General features: G+C 46.6%; 1 protein-coding gene across 2 annotated transcripts in view; it reads right to left on the bottom strand.

Moving 5' to 3' along the window:
• The window catches only part of sh2b2 (SH2B adaptor protein 2), a 159,919-nt gene that overhangs the window by 67,922 nt on the left and 69,861 nt on the right, over positions 1-22,136 (bottom strand). The gene's annotated exons all lie outside the window — the stretch shown is intronic.

The following is a 22,136-nucleotide window of genomic DNA, read 5'->3' on the forward strand; positions in this document are numbered from 1 at the left end:
AATCTCTGGAATTCTCTGCCCGTTGAAGTGGTGGAGGCTGCCTCGCTAAATATTTTTAAGATGCGGGTTGATGGGTTCTTGATAAGCGAGGGGATTAAGGGTTATGGGGAGAGGGCGGGAAAGTGGAACTGAGACACGACAGATCAGCCATGATCTTATTGAATGGCGGGGCAGGCTCGAAGGGCTAGATGGCCGACTCCTGCTCCTATTTCTTATGCTCTTATTATGTTGGAGTTATGGTAGATTACCCCGAAAATCTCTGCCATTTCCACCAGCGACATTGTGTACCCTGTAGCACTCACCAGTCTCTCCCCCATCAATAGTGAGACAGCAGCCTGACTGATCTGGTACAGATTCCCCACATTGTACAGAGTACAGGGTGGCGTTGGATTCGCTCTCTCAGTTTTTATGCAGCCGCTCCATGAATAATTTTCACTGCGCAACGTGGGAAAGCAGTGGGAACAGAGCGATACCCAATAACTCTGTCACCCTCAGAGCTTCACTCTCATGTAATATAAAAACTTTCATAAAAACTCCCCATTCATGATCAACCTGGGATAAACCTAAAGGTGCCCCACGCGTGTGTTTGATTTTTTTCTGTTCTATCCAATTCTATCTTGGTACAAACGAGATGCCATGTTCCCCATGCAAGGATTCGAACATCTGATCTCATTACAGAATCATAAGAACATAAGAAATAGGAGCAGGAGGAGGCCATCTAGCCCTTCGAGCCTGCCCCGTCATTCAATAAGATCATGGCTGATCTGTCGTGGCTCAGTTCCACATTCCCGCCCTCTCCCCATAACCCTTAATCCCCTCGCTTATCAAAAACCCATCAACCCGCGTCTTAAAAATATTTAGCGAGGCAGCCTCCACCACTTCAACGGGCAGAGAATTCCAGAGATTCACCACCCTTTGAGTGAAGAAGTTCCTCCTCAACTCCGTTCTAAACCGCCCCCCCTTTATCTTGAGGCTGTGCCCCCTAGTCCTACTGTCTTTTTTGAGCGGGAAGAGTCTCTCCACCTCTATCCTATCCATCCCATTCATCATCTTATACGTCTCAATGAGATCTCCCCTCATTCTTCTAAACTCTAACGAGTACAAGCCCAGTTTATTCAGCCTCTCCTCATAGCTCAACCCCCTCAACTCCGGTATCAGCCTAGTAAACCTCCTCTGCACTCCCTCCAAGGCCAAAATATCTTTGCGCAGGTGCGGCGCCCAAAACTGCACACAGTACTCCAGCTGCGGCCTCACCAATGCCCTATACAGCTGCAGCAAGACCTCCCTACTTTTATATTCAATCCCCCTCGCTGTTGGAAAAACTCCAGTCACTGTCCTGGGTTGATTACTGTAGGAGCATTAGAACTTTTCTGCACAGATTCATTATTCCAATCAGATAATAGTGTTACAGAGAATGTGGCAGCATGGAGAGGAAACTGGTCCCTGGATAATAAGGACCGTGATTAATGAATGATTTTCGGAATGGAGTCATCTAAAAGATGCCCCAAGGTGCAGGGTCCGTTGTTCTTTACAATATATAAAAGCTCGATCAACATTTAAAATACAATAATAGAACAGTACAGGCCCTCGATGTTGTGCCGAGCTATGTCCAAACCCAAGATCAAGCTATCCCACTCCCTATCATTCTGGAGTGCTCCATGTGCCTATCCAATAACCGCTTGAAAGTTCCTAAAGTGTCCGTCTCCACTATCACAGCAGGCAGTGCATTCCACACCTCAACCACTCTCTGGGTGAACATAAGAACATAAGAACATAGGAAATAGGAGCAGGAGTCGGCCATCTAGCCCTTCGAGCCTGCCCCGCCATTCAATAAGATCATGGCTGATCTGAAGTGGATCAGTTCCACTTTCCCGCTTTCTCCCCTTAATTCCCCTGTCTATCAGAAACCTATCTACCCGCGTCTTAAAGATATTCAGCGAGGCAGCCTCCACCACTTCAACGGGCAGAGAATTCCAGAGATTCACCACCCTTTGAGTGAAGAAGTTCCTCCTCAACTCCGTTCTAAACTGGCTCCCCCTTATCTTGAGGCTGTGCCCTCTAGTCCTGCTGTCCTTTCTAAGCGGGAAGAATCTCTCTACCTCTACCCTATCCATCCCCTTCATTATCTATAAGATCCCCCTCATTCTTCTAAACTCCAATGAGTACAGACCCAGTCTATTTAGTCTCTCTTCATAGTCCAACCCCCTCATCTCCGGTATCAGCCTCGTGAACCTCCTCTGCACTCCCTCCAAGGCCAAAATATCCTTGCGCAAGTGCGGCGATCAAAACTGCACACAGTACTCCAGCTGCGGCCTCACCAGTGCCCTATACAGCTGCAGCAAGACCTCCCTGCTTTTATATTCAATCCCCCTCGCTATGAAGGCCAGCATCCCATTCGCCTTCCTGACCACCTGCTGCACCTGCAGGCTGGGTTTTTGCGACTCATGCACAAGGACGCCCAGGTCCCTCTGCACCGTAGCATGCTGCAGTTTTTCGCCCTTTAAACAGTAATCCCAGAAGAATCTACCTCGGATATCCAGGGATATCCTGGATCCCAGCTACATCCACCCGAGGAAATAGTCTCTGCACGTCCACTCTATCAATCCCTCTCATCATCTTATAAACCTCTGAGTTGCCTCTCATCCTCCTCCGCTCTAAAGAGAAAAGCCCCAGCTCCCTCAACCTTTCCTCATAAGACCTACCCTCCAAACCAGGCAGCATCCTGGTAAATCTCCTCTGCACTCTCTCCAATACTTCCACATCCTTCTTATAGTGAGGTGACCAGAAGTGGACACAATACTCCAAATGTGGTCTCAACAAGGTCCGGTATAGCTGCAGCATAACCCCACGGCTCTTAAACTCAAACCCCCTGTTAAATACTGAGTAAAAACAGACTGCTGGAAATACTCAGGAGGTCTGGCAGTATCTGTGGATAGAGTAATAGAAGCCTAGATCTTCTGTTCTCCAATAGTAATATCACAGAGGTATACTAGAAGGTGTGTGAGGGAATCCTTGGGAAGTCCCCATGCAAAGACTAGATGAGAACTGCCCGGGAAGTTTAACCTGCCATTGGCCAATTACTCTGCACCCAGAATCATCTAATACTCCAACTGAAATCCAAGACTTTGACCCCCTTACCAGAGTAGATAGCCAGAAGTTAGATGAATTGAAGCCACTTCTAATCATTAGGTAATCATTAGGATGTGGTCAAGAAGGCGTATGGTGTACTGGCCTTCATTAATCGAGGGATTGAGTTTAGGAGTTGGGAGGTAATGCTGCAACTTTATAAGACCCTTGTCAGGCCTCATTTGGAGTATTGTGCGCAGTTCTGGTCGCCTCACTATAGGAAGGATGTGGAAGCTATTGAGAGGGTGCAGAGGAGATTTACAAGGATGTTGCCTGGACTGGGAGGCATGCCTTATGAGGATAGGTTGAGGGAGCTGGGACTCTTCTCCCTGGAGAGACGAAGGTTGAGAGGCGACCTGATAGAAGTTTATAAAATGTTGAGAGTTATAGATAGGGTGGACTCTCGGAGGCTATTTCCCAGGGCTGAAATGGTCGCTACGAGAGGACACAGATTGAAGGTTCGGGGAGACAAGTACAGAAGTGATGTTAGGGGTAAGTTTTTCACTCAGAGGGTGGTGAGTGAGTGGAATCGGTGGTGGTGGTAGAGGCGAACTCGCTGGGGTCTTTGAAGAGACTTCTGGATGAGTATATGGGATTTAATGGGATTGGGGGTTATAGATAGGTCTATGGATTGGTAGGTGTTGATGTGATTGGCGCAACTTGTGGGCCGAAGGGCCTGTTTGTGCTGTAGTGTTCTATGTTCTAACTCTGGCAGTCATCCCCTCCCTCCAATCCCACCACCAAAATCCCCAGTCAACTGACCACCCGCTCTGCCAACTGCCCTCTGATCAACAACACCCCCCACCTCTTGACCAACCGATCCCACCCCAACGCTGAACACCCTCCTAACCCTTCCAATCGTCCCCCCACCTCTCTGTTTACTCTCCCAGCCTGACCCACCCCTCCAACTAAAGGGGAAAAAAAGAAAATGATTAAGAAAAATATTGAGAGTAAAGTAGCGAGGAACATAAAAATGGACTGTAAAGGCTTTTATAGAACATAGAACATGGAACATAGAACATTACAGAACAGGCCCTTCGGCCCACGATGTTGCGCCGACCAGTTAAAAAACAATGACCCTCTAACCTAAACCAAACCCTTTCCATCCATAAACCTATCCACGGATCTCTTAAACGCCCCCAAACTAGGTGCATTTACAACTGCAGCAGGCAGGGCATTCCAATCCCTCACCACCCTCTGGGTAAAGAACCTACCCCTGACATCCGTCCTATAACTACCACCCCTTAATTTAAAGCCATGCCCCCTCGTGCTAGCTTTCTCCATCCGAGGAAAAAGGCTATCACTGTCCACCCTATCTAAACCTCTAATCATCTTATATGTTTCAATAAGGTCCCCTCTTAGTCGCCTTCTTTCTAACGAAAACAACCCCAAATCCCTCAGTCTCTCCTCATAGGACCTCCCCTCCATACCAGGCAACATCCTGGTAAATAGGGATGCAAAAAGATTCACAAATACTCATGAGAGTCCATTATAGGCAGAATCAGGAGAATTTCTGATGAAAAGAGTGAGAAAATGGAAGAGAAACTAAACAAATACTTTGGGGGCGATCGTACCAGCTCATCACGCTGGCCAATCAGTGTGGCAAGCTGGTATGAGAGAGGCAAAAATCGGTTATGCGCCAGTTTCATAGAACATTCCAGTCCAGGCCCTTCGGCCCTCAATATTGTGCCGACCAGTGGAACCAATCTAATGACCCTCTAACCTAAACTATTCCAATGTTATCCATATCCACTGACCATTTGAACACCCGTAAAGTTGGCGAGTCCACAACTGCTGCAGGCAGGGCCCTTACTACCCTCTGAGTAAAGAACCTACCTCTGACATCCGTCCTATAATTATCACCCCTCAATTTAAAGCTACGTCCCCTCGTGTTAGCCATCACCATCCGAGGAAAAAGGCTCTCACTGTCCACCCTATCTAACCCTCTGATCATCTTGTATGCCTCAATCAGGTCACCTCTTAACCTTCTTCTCTCTAATGAAAATAACCTCAAGTCCCTCAGCCTTTCCTCATAAGACCTTCCCACCATACCAGGCAACATCCTGGTAAACCTCCTCTGCACCCTTTCCAATGCCTCCACATCTTTCTTACAATGCGGTGACCAGAACTGTACGCAATACTCCAAGTGCGGCCGCACCAGAGTTTTGTGCGGTTGTAACATGACCTCACGGCTCCGAAATTCAATCCCCCTACCAATAAAAGCTAACACACCGTACGCCTTCTTAACAACCTTATCAACCTGGGTGCCAACTTTTCTGCCTCTCGCAAGGATAGTAAAAAGTCTGACAACACCAGGTTTTAATCCAACCGATTTATTTGATAGTAAACGCACAAGCTTTCGGGGTTACCCTCTTCGTCAGGTGAATGGAGAGTTCTGGCCTCAGACAGAGCATATAAAGCACAGACAGTTTACAGATTACTGATTAGAATGCGAATCCTTACACCTAACCTGCTGTTCAAGACCTGAAGTGACCGACAATGTGAGTGGAAGGAGCGCCGATCACAGGTTACAGAGATGTGTATTGTCTCCAGACAGTACAGTAAGTGAGGTTTTGCAAACCCAGGCAAGTCACGGGGGTTACAGATAGTGCGACATGAACCCAAGATCCCTGTTGAGACCGTCCTCATGTGTGCGGAACTTGGCTCGCAAGGATACCAGCACTGAATTGCCAGAATAATCAGGGGTCGCGATTTTAATATTCATTCACTAAATTTATCAGTGAGCCTGGGATGCAATCGACCTCGACAGCCTCGCCGTTAGGGGTCTTCATCGCCAAGGGTCACGTATGGTTCCCCTTCCCCCTGCAAAATTGATCAGAGGCCACTGAGGCCTACCAGGTGGTCAGGGGCAGGGGTGGGCAGTGCCAGCCTGGCACTGTCAGCGCCAAGGGGCATGGCCTGAAGGGGAGGCAGCGGGTAGGATGTTATGTACTCTGCAATTGGAGGTTGCCTGGGCAGCGATTACAGGACGGGGGCGGGGGGGGGCGGGTGCAGTGAATGGAGGCGGCCATTGACCATGGAGTGGGTGGGGAGGAAATCACCAGGGTGGCAATGTACATGGTACACTGGGAGATCAGGCGCATGCCCAATAGCAGTCCTCCAGCAGTCTGCTTCCTGGTGTGAATAGACTCCGCCCACTCCCCCTCATGGCGAGAATCACATTTTGCTTCTTCTTTTCCCTGTGTCATAAGTTTGATTTCCTTCTCTCGCCAAATAAACAGATCCGAAACTCTCCCGTTTTCCTGCTCATTCAGCACTTTGAATATTTTTCATAAGATTGCCCCAGTTTTTGCAGAGAAAAGTGCTAAAAACATCTCAGAAATAATGGAGAACCAAATGATTAGTCTAAACAAGGAACTGCAAGATATTAATAGCAATAAATAAATAGTATGAGAGAAATGAATGGGACTGAAAGGCACTAAATCCCCTGGACATGATATATATCCCAGAGTATTAAAAGAGGTGGCTACAGAGATAGTAGATGGTAGTCACCTTTCAAAATTTTAGACTCTGGAACTAGGTTCCTGGAGATTGGAAGGTAGCAAATGTATCCCCATTGTTTCAGAAAGGAGGGAGAAAGAAAACTAGAACTACGGACTTGTTAGCCTGTCATCAGAAGCCGGGAAAATATTAGAATTTAGAAATATCGCGATAAGAGGGTACTTAGAAAATAATGGGAAGATTGGAAGGAATCAACGTGGATTTCCGCAAGGGGAATCATGTTTAACTAACCTGTTGGAGCTTTAAGGATGATGGCAGAATAGATACAGGGGAAATAGTGAATGTGATATATTTAGCTATTCAGAAAGCTTTTGGTAAGATCCCACACAAAAGTAGAGGATGTGGGACTGGGGTTTGGGTGAGGAGTGGGGGGAGATGTGGGGGTGAAATGTGCTGCCAGTGGATTGAGAATTAGTTAATGGACCAGAAACAGAGAGGAGAAACAAATGAGGCAATTTTGAGTATGGCAGGATGCATCTGGTGAGATACTACAAGGATCAGTGTCTGGGCCCCAGCTATTCACAATCGATATGAATGAATGCAGGGGGATTAAATGTAACATTTGTAAGTTTGACAATGACACAAAAGATGGTGAGAGTGAGAGTTGGAAGGAGGATGGAAGGAGGCTAAGTGAGTGGGTAAAAATTTGGCAGATGGAATACAATGTATGGTTGTCCACTTTGGGAGGAAAAGCTGATATAAATTTCTTAAATAGTAGGGCGGGTTGGGAAATGTTAAACTTCAAAAGGAACTTGGGTGTTCATGAGTCACAAGGTAAAATGCAGGTACTGCAAGCAATTAAGATAAATAGTATGTTGGCCTTTAATATGGGAGGATTTGAGTCTAGGATTGGAGATGTCTTATTGCAATTATACAAAGCTTTGGGGAGACCTCACCTGGAGTCACCTGATGAAGGAACGGTGCTCTGAAAGTTTGTGATTTCAAATAAACCTGTAGGACTATAACCTGGTGTTGTGTGACCTCTCATAGAACATCGAACAAAGAACATAGAACACTACAGCACAAACAGGCCCTTCGGCCCACGAGTTGCGCCGATCACATCAACACCTATCTATAACCCCCAATCCCATAAAACCCCATATACTCATCCAGAAGTCTTTTAAAAGACCCCAGCGAGTTCGCCTCCACCACCACTGACGGCAGCCGATTCCACTCACTCACCACCCTCTGAGTGAAAAACTTACCCCTAACATCACTTCTGTACTTTCCTCCCCGCACCTTAAACCTGTGTCCTCTCGTAGCGACCGTTTCAACCCTGGGAAATAGCCTCTGAGAATCCACCCTATCTATTCCTCTCAACATTTTATAAACCTCTATCAGGTCGCCTCTCAACCTTCGTCTCTCCAGGGAAAAGAGACCCAGTTCCCTCAACCTAACTTCATAAGGCATGCCTCCCAATCCAGGCAACATCCTTGTAAATCTCCTCTGTACCCTTCCAATAGCAATTTTCATCTTTAACACCATGGTGAGGATATCATTACCACTCGACGCAATGGTTCAAGAAGATGATTTCTCAGGTTTTTAAATACATAGAATCCCTACAGTGCAAAAACAAGCCCCTTCAGCCCATCGAGTCTGTACCGAACACAATCCCACCCAGGCCCTACCCACCCATACACATTTACCCACTAATCCCTCTAACCTACACATCCCAGGACACTAAGGGGCAATTTCTTAGCATGGCCAATCAACCTAACCCGCACATCTTTGGACTGTGGGAGGAAACCAGAGTACCCGGAGGAAACCCACGCAGACACGAGGAGAATGTGCAAACTCCACACAGACAGTGACCCGAGCCCAGGAATCGAACCCAGGTCCCTGGAGCTGTGAAGCAGCAGCGCTAACCCACTGTGCTACCCACGGATGGTAATAAATACCAACATCATACATATCCTGAGAATGCATTTTTTAAAACCGTTATTGATATTATGCTTTGGTTAAGTTTATCTAACTTTAGGTAGACGTATCTTCATATACATGACCCCAGTTCTGCACGCACTTGAATAAACCTCAATTTAATGTCTTCCCAGATAGAGAGCAGCACTCCCTCGATGACAGTGTGGAACCCATAACCCTTTAACACAACAGTTACAACTAAGCTAAGGCTGACATCGGGAACCTTTCTATTAATTAGACAACAACCATGAATCAACTGATGGCTTTACACATTACAGATTACTTTGAACTGAGGCTAATTTAGCAGGGGGAGCCTGTGTGTGTTATATTCTGAGATAAGGTGGCCATTTCTGCTATGTAAATTGTACCACTTTGACTTTCCTCACTCCTATTCCCTGGGAATATTTCTTCCTCAGGCAGAATGGCCAGGAAGAATAGGGAATAAAACCATAGTGCTGGAAATCTGCTTCCTTTATTGCCGCTCTGGAATTTCAGGGAGCGGAAATGCCTTTTTCCCCAAAGGAGTCCAAAGATATGGAATGGCCATGGTAAACTGCCCCAAATAGGTTCGGTGGATTGACCGTGCTAAATTGTCCTTATATCCCAAGGTGGATTGACCATGCTAAATTGTCCTTATATCCCAAGTGGATTAGCCATGGTAAATTGTCCTTATATCCCAAGGTGGATTGACCATGCTAAATTGTCCTTAATACCCCAAGGTGGATTGACCGTGCTAAATTGTCCTTAATATCCCAAGGTGGATTGACCATGCTAAATTGTCCTTAATATCCCAAGGTGGATTGACCATGCTAAATTGTCCTTAATATCCCAAGGTGGATTGACCATGCTAAATTGTCCTTAATATCCCAAGGTGGATTGACCATGCTAAATTGTCCTTAATATCCCAAGGTGGATTGACCATGCTAAATTGTCCTTATATCCCAAGTGGATTAGCCATGGTAAATTGTCCTTATATCCCAAGGTGGATTGACCATGCTAAATTGTCCTTAATATCCCAAGGTGGATTGACCTTGCTAAATTGTCCTTAATACCCCAAGGTGGATTGACCATGCTAAATTGTCCTTATATCCCAAGTGGATTAGCCATGGTAAACTGTGCCCTAGTGTCCCAAAATGTGTAGATTAGGTGGATTAGCCATGGTAAATGCACACAAAGAACAAAGAACAACACAGCACGGGAAACAGGCCCTTTGGCCCAACGAGCCCACGCCGCCATTTTAACATTGTGAGTCCCCTCTTCCACCCGTGACCCTTGTCTACGCTTATGGCTCTCCACATTGGAAACCAGGTTGAGGGGAGACTAATTTAGGGACAATTTATTACACCAATCAGCCTAAGAGCACATCTTTGGGGTGTGGGAGGAAACCTGGAGCACCCGGAGAAAACCCACGCAGACACGGGGAGAATGCACAAACTCCCACAGACACCGGCCCAAATCCATGTATCTGCACAGCAATCAGTGATAGTCACTGAGCTGTCGTGTTGCCCAGTATCTGGTCCAGTTTAAGCACACACTAACGACATGAAGCACTAGGCTACTCTCGAAACAACCAAGAGCAGCCCAAGTACGACCCACCGCGTGTATGCCCCTCGTTGGACAACAAGGCAGACCAGATCGCCTGTGGATTGAAAGAGAAATACATCACTAACATGGTTATGGGATAGGGCAGGGGGATATGGATGGTCTTTTGGAGAGTCAGTGAAGGTTCAATGGGCCAAATGGTTTTCTTCAGCGCTCTGTGGGGAAGTCTATGATTCCACCAGGGACAGCACTTGTCGTGGGCCCATCGGTCTACTTTAATGAACTGGGGCAAGGGAGTTCTGAGCCCCCTTGTTTCAGTCCTACATTTGCACTGATGGAGCTCCTTTGGGGAGAGACACCCAGAGGCCCCTGCTATCTTGGATTGAAGCCCTCTCTGTTTGTGGGTTTTGAGTTGGAGGTTGTTGGTGGTAAAGCTCTAATAATAAAATTCAAAAGAAAGGGAAGGAAGATCTCTGCAGTTTCAATAGATAACGACCTTGAGAGCTGTCTGCACTTGCCATGTGACAAAATCTGTAATCAGACAAAACATCATAGCCAGATACAAACGTGCATTTGTGTGAAACTAATTTAAAATTACTGTAGACTGATGTGTAGGTTTGTTTGGGAGCCCTTCGATTGTTTTCAAAGTACGGCACGGTGGGTTAGCACTGGTGCCGCACAGCGCCAGGGACCCGAATTCAATTCTGGCCTCGGGTCACTGTCGTTGTAGAGTTTGCACATTCTCCCCATGTCTGCGTGGGTTTCCTCCGGGTGCTCCAGTTTCCTCCCACAGTCCAAAGATGTGCAGGTTAGATTGATTGGCCATGCTAAATTACCCCTTAGTGTCAGGGGGATTAGCGGGGTAATATGTGGATTTAAGGGAATAGGGCTTGGGTGCGATTGTGGTTGGTGCAGGCTGCTCTATAGGGACTCTACGGAAAGTATCTGATCATTGGATCTTGGAGCACAATGATCTCTGAAGACAACAGGAGAGGTAGGTAAGGTGATTATGAAGGTGTAAGAGATACTTGCCAAGACACACACTTTAAGAGATCAGGGAGGTTACGATGGAGCTGTCCAAAACACTGGTTAGGGCACAGCTAGAGTACTGTGTGCATTTCTGGTTGCCACTATCAAAAGGATATGATTGCACTAGAGAGGGGTGCGGAGGAGATTCATCAGGATGTTGTCTGGGATGGTGTATTTTACCTACGATGGAGAAGCTGGATAGACTGGGGATGTTCAACAGAGGGAACCTGTCTGAGGAGTACAAAATTATGAGGGATGGAGATTGGACTGAACTTTTCCCTTTAGGAGAGGGATCAATAACCGGGGGGTATGGATTTAAGGTAACGTGCAGAGATTTAGAGGGATTTGAGGCAACTTTTTTTCACCCAGGTGGGAATCTCTCTCTAAAAAAAGAATTCTCTCCCTAAAAAAGGGTAGCGGCAAAAAATCCTCAATGTTGAGATCAACACTTCAAATCCCAGAGTGTACACGACCAAGCGCTGGAAAACGGGATTTGAATTTTGAACGTGTTTGATGTCTGGCACACTCAGACACGGGCTCTGTTAATAATTCAGAGAGAGTCGCCACCTTCATACATCACTATAGTTACCGAACCAAACAGGATGCTTGTGGTTGTGGTAATTTGTCACTTTCTGTGCAGTAAATTGAATGAGTACAAGAGTCACACTGTCCTTGGAAAATAACCCAACTTTTATGCTAAAACAAAATGTAAATCCCATTGTTAATTTTGCCTTGTGCAAGCGAACAGCAGCTGCCAACAGCTCGGAGCTGAAGACTGTGTGGACATCACGGTTGTAGGTTTTTAAATTGTGCCAAACTAGGTGAATAAAGGAAGCACTGTTAGTTCAACCAGGAATTCACAAAAGCCCAATCTTAGCTCTCTCATTGATAAAAATCTGTGAATTCTGCAGTCAATGGAGCTTCGATGAATAGCGATTTTGTTCTGAAGAATACCAAACGACTGTGGGCCAGAGCACCTAACAACGTACAAACTCTATGTGATCAATGAAAGTCTTGGATCAACTCTGGAAAAGAGTTTCCGCAGTCACTGACCATGGTCATCAAACTAAACTGTAACAGGGTTACTGTACAGGGCATTGGTGAGGCCGCAGCTGGAGTACTGTGTGCAGTTTTGGTCGCCGCACTTGCGCAAGGATATTTTGGCCTTGGAGGGAGTGCAGAGGAGGTTTACTAGGCTGATGCCGGAGTTGAGGGGGTTGAGCTATGAGGAGAGGCTGAATAAACTAGGCTTGTACTCGTTAGAGTTTAGAAGAATGAGGGGAGATCTCATTGAGACGTATAAGATGATGAATGGGATGGATAGGATAGAGGTGGAGAGACTCTTCCCGCTCAGAAAGGACAGTAGGACTAGGGGGCACAGCCTCAAGATAAAGGGGAGGCGGTTTAGAACGGAGTTGAGGAGGAACTTCTTCACTCAAAGGGTGGTGAATCTCTGGAATTCTCTGCCCGTTGAAGTGGTGGAGGCTGCCTCGCTAAACATTTTTAAGACGCGGGTTGATGGGTTTTTGATAAGCGAGGGGATTAAGGGTTATGGGGAGAGGGCGGGAATGTGGAACTGAGCCACGACAGATCAGCCATGATCTTGTTGAATGGCGGGGCAGGCTCGAAGGGCTAGATGGCCTACTCCTGCTCCTATTTCTTATGTTCTTATGTTCAGCTGTTGCACGAGCCTGAACCCAGACTGTGAGAGTCACAAAGTTATAAACATTACTGAAGGCTGGGAAAGGTCCAGGTCTTATAACCCTGATATTTTTTCAATCTCCTGCTCTTTAGATTCATGACCTTCAAAGGAAACAATTCTCCATTGTAAATGGGAGGCCCATCATTTTTAAACTGTGTCCCCTAGTTCTGCTCTCTCGCACAAGGGGAAATATTCTTTCAGCACCCACCAAGTCAAGCCCCTTAGGATCACTGGTGTAGGATCATCTCTCAATCTTCTAAACTCCAATAGATACAGGCCCAGCTCGTCCAACCTTTCCTCATTCAGAATCTGTCGAGTGAACCGATTCGAACATATTTATATCCTTGCTTAGATATGGAGGCCAAAATGGTACCCACAAATCCAGATGTGGTCTCAATAATGCCCTACACAATTATGGAAAAATATCACGCCTTTTATATTCCATTATCCTTGCAATAAACACTTGCGTTTACCTTCCTAATCGCTTGTTAATCCAGTCAGTGTGGTCCAAACTGTGAACATAAGAACATAAGAAATAGGAGCAGGAGTCGGCCATCTAGCCCTTCGAGCCTGCCCCACCATTCAATAAGATCATGGCTGATCTGAAGTGGATCAGTTCCACTTTCCCGCTTTCTCCCCTTAATTCCCCTATCAGAAACCTATCTACCCGTGACTTAAATATATTTAGCGAGGTAGCCTCCACCACTTCAACGGGCAGAGAATTCCAGAGATTCACCTTCCAAATAGTTTATTCAGAGGGTTAAAGATAATATTAGTTTCAAAGGAGTTTATAGGGGCACATTTCCCATTCTGCCTACCACGGGAATTATAGCGGGAGAGGGGGTGGATTACGGAAAAGGTTCCATTGAACTCGGGTAGATTTATTTCTGATTCTGGGGTGAGCATGTCTGGAAGATCTTACCTGTAGTTTTGTTAAAGAAAAGTCTGGGGGTCGGAAGTGTTTAGAAAGCAGCAAAATGCCCCCAAAATTGATTTTAAAAAAAGAGGGAAAATAGAATGAGAGTAAATTGGCCAGGAGTCTAAAGAGAGAGTTCACAAATAAAAAGGAAGGAAGTAGCTAAAGTAAATGGAAGCATGGACAGGAGAAATTATAAGGAAATAGGTGAAACATTGAACAAAAATTTTATGTATGTATTGCCAGCAGAAGACATAAGTTACATATGAGAAATAGAGAGTAAACTAAAAAGAGTGAGGACATTAAGATAATTAGTATCAGCTTAGAAAAAGCACTCTCCCTGGTTACTCTCTTGCTCTTTATATATGTGTAAAAAGCATTGGGATTTTCCTTAATCCTGTTACCCAATGATTTTTCATGACCCCTTTTAGCCCTCCTTACTCCTTGCTTAAGTTTCTTCCTACTTCTCTTGTATTCCACATTTGCTTTGTGTGTTCCCAGCCTCCTAGCTTTGACAATTGCTTCCTTTTTCTCTTTGACGAGGCTCACATTATCTCTCGTTATCCAAGGTTCCCAAAGCTTGCCATACTTATCCTTCATCCTTACAGGAATGTGCTGATCCTGAATCCCTATCAACTTGCACTTGAAAGCCTCCCACATGCCAGATGTTGATCTGCCCTCAAACATCTGCCCCCAATCTACATTCTTTAGTTCCTGCCTCATATTGTTGTAATTAGCCTTCCCCCAGTTTAGCACCTTCACTTGACGACTACACTTACTTTTATCCATCAGTAACTTATAGCTTACTGAATTATGGTCACTGTTCCCGAATTGCTCCCCTCCTGAAACAGTGACCATCTGGCTGGGCTCATTCCCCAATACCAGGTCCAGTATGGCCCCTTCCCTAGTTGGACTGTCTACACATTGTTTCAGGGAACCCTCCTGCACGCTCCTTACAAACTCTGCCCCATCCACGCTCCCAGCGCTAAGTGAGTCCCTGTCAACATCGGGGAAGTTACAGTCTCCCACCACAACAACCCTGTTATTTTTACGTCTTGTCAAAAGGGCGGCACAGTAGCACAGTGGGTTAGCACTGCTGCTTCACAGCTCTAGGGATCTGGGTTCGATTCCCGGCTCGGGGTCACTGTCTGTGTGGAGTTTGCACATTCTCCTCGTGTCTGCGTGGGTTTCCTCCGGGTACTCCGGTTTCCTCCCACAGCCCAAAGATGTGCGGGTTAGGTTGATTGGCCAGGCTAAGAAATTGCCCCGTAATATCTAGGTTTGTGTAGGTTAGAGGGATTAGTGGGTATAATATGGGGGTAGGGCCTTGGTGGGATTGTGTTTGGTGCAGACTCGATGGGCTGAAGGGCCTCTTTCTACGCTATAGGGTTCTATGATTCTCTGAAATCTGCCTGCAAATCTGTTCCTCTATCTCCTGCTGGCAGTTGGGTGGCCTACAGTAACCCAACATTATGACAATGCAATACCTATTCCTGAGCTCTACGCTGTATGAGCCCTCCTGCATGAGTTTGAAAAGGGATAATTACAGAGATACGCTGCCTATGATTTTCCAAATTGCCTAGATTATTAGAATGGTCCCAGCAGATTGGAAATTAGCAAATAGAACATCATTATTTAGTAAAGGGAGGGGGAAAGGGAGAGGAGAAGGCTGGGAACTGTAGGCCTGTTAGCCTGACTGCAACCATCAGGGAAGGCTCGAATCTATTATTAACGAGGTGGAGATGCCGGTGTTGGACTGGGGTATACACAGTAAGAAGTCTGACAACACCAGGTTCAAGTCCAACCGATTTATTTGATAGTAAACTCACAAGCTTTCCCTCTTTGTTAAGTGAAGGGGCAAAAACCCAGCCTGCAGGTGCAGCAGGTGGTCAGGAAGGCGAATGGGATGCTGGCCTTCATAGCGAGGGGGATTGAATATAAAAGTAGGGAGGTCTTGCTGCAGCTGTATAGGGCATTGGTGAGGCCGCAGCTGGAGTACTGTGTGCAGTTTTGGTCGCCGCACTTACGCAAGGACATTTTGGCCTTGGAGGGAGTGCAGAGGAGGTTTACTAGGCTGATACCGGAGTTGAGGGGGTTGAGCTATGAGGAGAGGCTGAATAAACTGGGCTTGTACTCGTTAGAGTTTAGAAGAATGAGGGGAGATCTCATTGAGACATATAAGATGATGAATGGGATGGATAGGATAGAGGCGGAGAGACTCTTCCCGCTCAGAAAGGACAGTAGGACCAGAGGGCACAGCCTCAAGATAAAGGGGGGGCGGTTTAGAATGGAGTTGAGGAGGAACTTCTTCACTCAAAGGGTGGTGAATCTCTGGAATTCTCTGCCCGTTGAAGTGGTGGAGGCTGCCTCGCTAAATATTTTTAAGACGCGGGTTGATGGGTTTTTGATAAGAGAGGGGATTAAGGGTTATGGGGAGAAAGCGGGAAAGTGGAACTGAGCCACGACAGATCAGCCATGATCTTATTGAATGGTGGGGCAGGCTCGAAGGGCTAGATGGCCTACTCCTGCTCCTATTTCTTATGTTCTTATGTTCAAACTCTGAAAGCTTGCGAGTTTACTATCAAATAAATCGGTCGGACTTAAACCTAATCTATTATTAAGGACGTCTGAACAATACGCTTAAAAAAACCTAGCATGATTAGAACAAGTCGAGCCAATTTGATAATTTCTTGAGGACATGACCCTTCTTCGGAACTAAAATGTGATTATGTGTAACAGCTGGAGCAGTGATCAATGAGAGACTGCAACAACGATGCAGCAAAACTTAAGAGGAAGTGACAATGGTCCGATGGGGGAGAGAGAGGAAGGGTTTTTGCAAAAGAACGAAATAACGTTTGGGGTATAAACAAAGGTAAAGATCGAGGAGAAAGGTCACGGTCTAATGTTGTTGAACTCAATGTTGGGTTCTGAGGGCTGGAGCATGCCTAATTGGAAGATGAGATGCTGCTCCTCCAGCTTGTGTTGGATATCACTGGAGCATTGCAATAGACCGAGGATGGACAATTAGACATGAGAGTGAGGTGCTGAGTTAAAATGGTAAGCAACAGGAATGTTGGGAGTTATATCAGTGGGCTGAAGAAAAGTCTTTCACAAAGTGGTCACCCGGTCTGCATTCAATCTCCACAACATAGAGGAGACCCCATTGGGACCAGCGAATATACTAGACTAAATTGAAGGAGGTGCAAGTGAAATTGAGGAAAGGCTGAGGGACTTGTGGTTGTCTTTATTAGAGAGAAGAAGGTTAAGAGGCAACCTAATTGAGGCATACAAGATGATCAGAGGATTAGATAGGGTGGACAATGAGAGCCTTTTTCCTCGGATGGTGATGGCTAACACGAGGGGACATAGCTTTAAATTGAGGGGTGGTAGTTATAGGACGGATGTCAGAGGGAGGTTCTTTATTCAGAGGGTGTGGAATGCCCTGCCTGCAGCAGTTGTGGACTCGCCAACTTTAAGGGCGTTCAGATGATCATTGGATAGGCATATGGATAACATTGGAATAGTTTAGGTTAGAGGGTCATTAGATTGGTTCCACTGGTCGGTGCAACATCGAGGGCCTGTACTGCACTGTAATGTTCTATGTTCTATGTAGGATAGATGAAGGGGAACTCGTAGATGTTGTGTACTTGGATTTCCAAAAAGCATTTGATAAGGTGCCGCACACATACAAAGTAAGGTAAATGGAGTAAGGGGTGATACAGAAGCGACAAGAAACAAGAAATAGGGAATAAGAGAGCATCTTCAAATTGATAGATTGTGATGAATGGAGTGCCACAAGGATCAACACTGGGACTTACTTACAATCAATATCACTGACCGAGACAAAGAGGGGCAGACAGTGAAGTGTTTAGATTTGCTGATGCTACAAAATAAGCAATGAGGAGAATACAACAAGATATTATCAGATTAGTGGGTAACAAGGTGACAGAGAGAGTAAGAAAGTGAGGATTTTCATTGCGGTGAAAATAATAAAAGCAGAATATTTTTAAAAAGACATGGAACTTGTAAATGTTGATTTTCAGAGAGACTTGGGTGTTCTCATACTAGTATAAAAAAACAAAGCTGGAATGCAGATATAGCAGCGGTTGGGGTTGGGGTTGGGGTTGGAGTTGCGGTTAGGGTTGGGGTTGGGGTTGGGGTTGGGGTTGGAGTTGCAGTTGGGGTTGGGGTTGCGGTTGGGGTTGGGGTTGGAGTTGCGGTTAGGGTTGGGGTTGGGGTTGGGGTTGGGGTTGGAGTTGCAGTTGGGGTTGGGGTTGCGGTTGGGGTTGGGGTTGGGGTTGGAGTTGCGGTTAGGGTTGGGGTTGGGGTTGGAGTTGCGGTTAGGGTTGGGGTTGGGGTTGTGGTTGGGGTTGGGGTTGGGGTTGCGGTTAGGGTTGGGGTTGGGGTTGGGGTTGGAGTTGCGGTTAGGGTTGGGGTTGGGGTTGGAGTTGTGGTTGGGGTTGGGGTTGGAGTTGCGGTTAGGGTTGGGGTTGGGGTTGTGGTTGGGGTTGGGGTTGGGGTTGCGGTTAGGGTTGGGGTTGGGGTTGGGGTTGGAGTTGCGGTTGGGGTTGGGGTTGGAGTTGCGGTTAGGGTTGGGGTTGGGGTTGCGGTTAGGGTTGGGGTTGGGGTTGGAGTTGCGGTTAGGGTTGGGGTTGGGGTTGTGGTTGGGGTTGGGGTTGGGGTTGGGGTTGGGGTTGGAGTTGCGGTTAGGGTTGGGGTTGGGGTTGGAGTTGCGGTTAGGGTTGGGGTTGGGGTTCCGGTTGGGGTTGGAGTTGCGGTTAGGGTTGGGGTTGGGGTTGGAGTTGCGGTCGGGGTTGGGGTTGGGGTTGGGGTTGGCGTTGGAGTTGCGGTTAGGGTTGGAGTTGCGGTTAGGGTTGGGGTTGCGGTTAGGGTTAGGGTTGGGGTTGGGGTTGGAGTTGCGGTTAGGGTTGGGGTTGGAGTTGGGGTTGGGGTTGGAGTTGCGGTTAGGGTTGGGGTTGGGGTTAGAAAGCAAAGGGAATGTTGTTCTTCATTACCAGGAGATTAGAGTATAAGAATAAAGAAATCTTGCTACACATGTACGGACCTTTAGTAGACAACATCTGGAATACTGGGTGCAACTTTGATCTCCCTGTTTAATCAAGGGTATATCTGCATTGAAAGTGAAAGTTTGCTAGATTGGTCCGTAAGGTGAGAGGGTCTGTATTCTCTGCAGTTTCCAAAGATCAGTAAGAAGTCTCCCAACACCAGGTTAAAGTTTAACAGGTTTATCTGGTAGCAAAAGCTTTTGTAATGTCGCTCCTTCTTCAGGAGAGTGAAGAGTTCTGTTCACAAACAGGGCAGACATAGATACAGACTCAATTTACAAAATAATGGTTGGAATCCGAGTCTTTACAGGTAATCAAGTCTTAAAGGTACAGACAGTGTGAGTGGAGAGAGGGTTAAGCACAGGTTAAAGAGATTGTCTCCAGCCAGGACAGTTAGTGAGATTTTACAATCCCAGGCAAGTCACGGGGGTTACAGATAGTGTGACGTGAACCCAAGATCCCGGTTGAGGCCGTCCTCATGTGTGTGGAACTTGGCTATCAGTCTCTGCTCAGTGACTCTGCGCTGTTGTGAAGGCCACCTTGGAGAACGCTTACCCAAAGATCAGAGGCTGAATGCCCACGACCGCTGGAGTGTTCGCCAACAGGAAGAAAATGCTCCTGCCAATTGTCGAGCGGTGTTCATTCATCCGTTGTTGTAGCATCTCCATGCCATCCCCATCCTTCAGGAGAACAGTGACCACAACACCACACAACCCTGCCACAGCAACCTCTGCAAGACATGCCGGATCATCAACACGGATAACATCATCATCTCACATGAGAACCCCATCCACCAGGTACACGGTACATACTCTTGTAACTCGGCCAATGTTGTCTACCTGATACGCTGCAGGAAAGGATGTCCCGAAGCATGGTACATTGGGGAGACCATGCAGACGCTACAACAATGGATGAATGAACATCGCTCGACAATCACCAGGCAAGACTGTTCCCTTCCTGTTGGCGAACACTTCAGTGGTCACGGGCATTTGGTCTCTGATCTTCGGGTAAACGTTCTCCAAGGCAGCCTTCACAACACACGACAGCGCAGAGTCACTGAGCAGAGACTGATAGCCAAGTTCCACACACATGAGGATGGTCTCAACAGGGATCTTGGGTTCATGTTGCACTATCTGTAACCCCCATGACTTGCCTGAACTTGCAACATCTCACTAACTATCCTGTCTAGAGACAATACACACTTGTGCTTAAAGCTCTCTCCACTCACATTGTCTGTACCTTTAAGACTTGATTACCTGTAAAGACTCGGATTCCAACCATTATTTTGTAAATTGAGTCTGTATCTATGTCTGCCCTGTTTGTAAACAGAACTCTTCACTCTCCCGAAGAAGGAGCGACATTACAAAAGCTTCTGCTCCAAATAAACCTGTTGGACTTTAACCTGGTGTTGTGAGACTTCTTACTGTGTTTACCCCAGTCCAACGCTGGCATCTCCACACCATGGTTTCGAAAGATGACAGTGATCGCATTGAAACAAGCAAGTCATCCGGAATATACAAAATAAAGCCTGCAAAGTGACGCAGATAGTTGAATTACAGGGCAAAAAAATTGGCAGATAGAGTCTGAAGGAAAATGTAAGATTGTCCACTGAAGGATGAAAAAGCAGAATTTTGTTTAAGTGGAGAGAGACTGCAGAACACTGCAGTACAGAGGGATCTGGGTGTCCTTGTAAATGAATCATAAAAGATTAGTGTGCAGGAACAGCAAGTAATTAGGAAGGCAAATGGAACGTTGGTCTTTATTAGAAGGGAGATACAGTATAAAAGTAGGGAAGTCTTGGTGAGACCATACCTAGAGCGCTGTGTACAATTTTAGTCTCCTTAAGGGATTTATTTGCACTGGGCACAGTTCAGCAAAGACTGATTCCTGGGATGAACTTTGCGTCTTTTGAGGAAAGATTGAGCAGGTTCAGTTATAGAGGCATAAAGCACAAAAGAGGCCCTTCAGCCCAACACATCTGTGCTGGTCAAAGGCAAAACCTTCCAACTATTCTAATCCCATGTTCCAGCACATGGCCCATAGCCTACGGGCCATTTTACTTGGCCTATAGCCTTGGCATCGCAAGTGCTCATCTAAATACTTCATAAATGTTAGAGTTTAGATGAATGAGAGGCAATTTTGTGGAAACATCTAAGTTTCTGAGGGGGTTTGAGAAGTTGGAGGTTGAGAGGATGGACCCTCCTATTGGGGAATCTTGAACTCTGTTTAAAAATAAGGGGTTCTTCCATTTAAGATGGAGATGAGGAGAGTTTTTTTTTCCTCAGAGAGACGTTAGTGTTTGGGATTCTTTTCCTCAGAGAGCTAGGGTCATTGGATGTATAGGGCATTGGTGAGGCCGCAGCTGGAGTACTGTGTGCAGTTTTGGGCGCCGCACCTGCGCAAGGATATTTTGGCCTTGGAGGGAGTGCAGAGGAGGTTTACTAGGCTGATACCGGAGTTGAGGGGGTTGAGCTATGAGGAGAGGCTGAATAAACTAGGCTTGTACTCGTTAGAGTTTAGAAGAATGAGGGGAGATCTCATTGAGACGTATAAGATGATGAATGGGATGGATAGGATAGAGGTGGAGAGACTCTTCCTGCTCAGAAAGGACAGTAGGACTAGGGGGCACAGCCTCAAGATAAGGGGGAGGCGGTTTAGAACGGAGTTGAGGAGGAACTTCTTCACTCAAAGGGTGGTGAATCTCTGGAATTCTCTGCCCGTTGAAGTGGTGGAGGCTGCCTCGCTAAATATTTTTAAGAAGCGGGTTGATGGGTTTTTGATAAGAGAAGGGATTGAGGGTTATGGGGAGAGGGCGGGAAAGTGGAACTGAGCCACGACAGATCAGCCATGATCTTATTGAATGGCGGGGCAGGCTCGAAGGGCTAGATGGCCTACTCCTGCTCCTATTTCTTATGTTCTTATGTTCTTATGTTCTTATGATATATGAAAGGCTGAGTTGGAGAAAGTTTTCCTCAACAAGAGAGAGGCAAGGGTTATGAGGACAGGCGGTGGAGTGGAGATTGCATCAGATCACCCAGAATCTTCCGGACAGGAGGTGATATCTTTTCAGTCAGAGGGTCATGTCTCTCTTCCTGAGAGGGCAGTGCAAGCGGAGTTTTTGAAGTTTTTTTTAAGGCAAATTGGATAGATTCTTGATAAGTCAAGGGATAGGCAGGATGCAGGTTTGAGGTTACCAGGCGGCGCGGTAGCACAGTGGGTTAGCACTGCTGCTTCACAGCTCCAGGGTCCTGGGTTCGATTCGCGGCTCGGCTCACTGTCTGTGCGGAGTTCGCACATTCTCCTCGTGTCTGCGTGG

Source organism: Carcharhinus amblyrhynchos, chromosome 23, assembly GCF_965287045.1.
Source record: "Carcharhinus amblyrhynchos chromosome 23, sCarAmb.v2.hapA, whole genome shotgun sequence".
Lineage (NCBI taxonomy): Eukaryota > Metazoa > Chordata > Chondrichthyes > Carcharhiniformes > Carcharhinidae > Carcharhinus > Carcharhinus amblyrhynchos.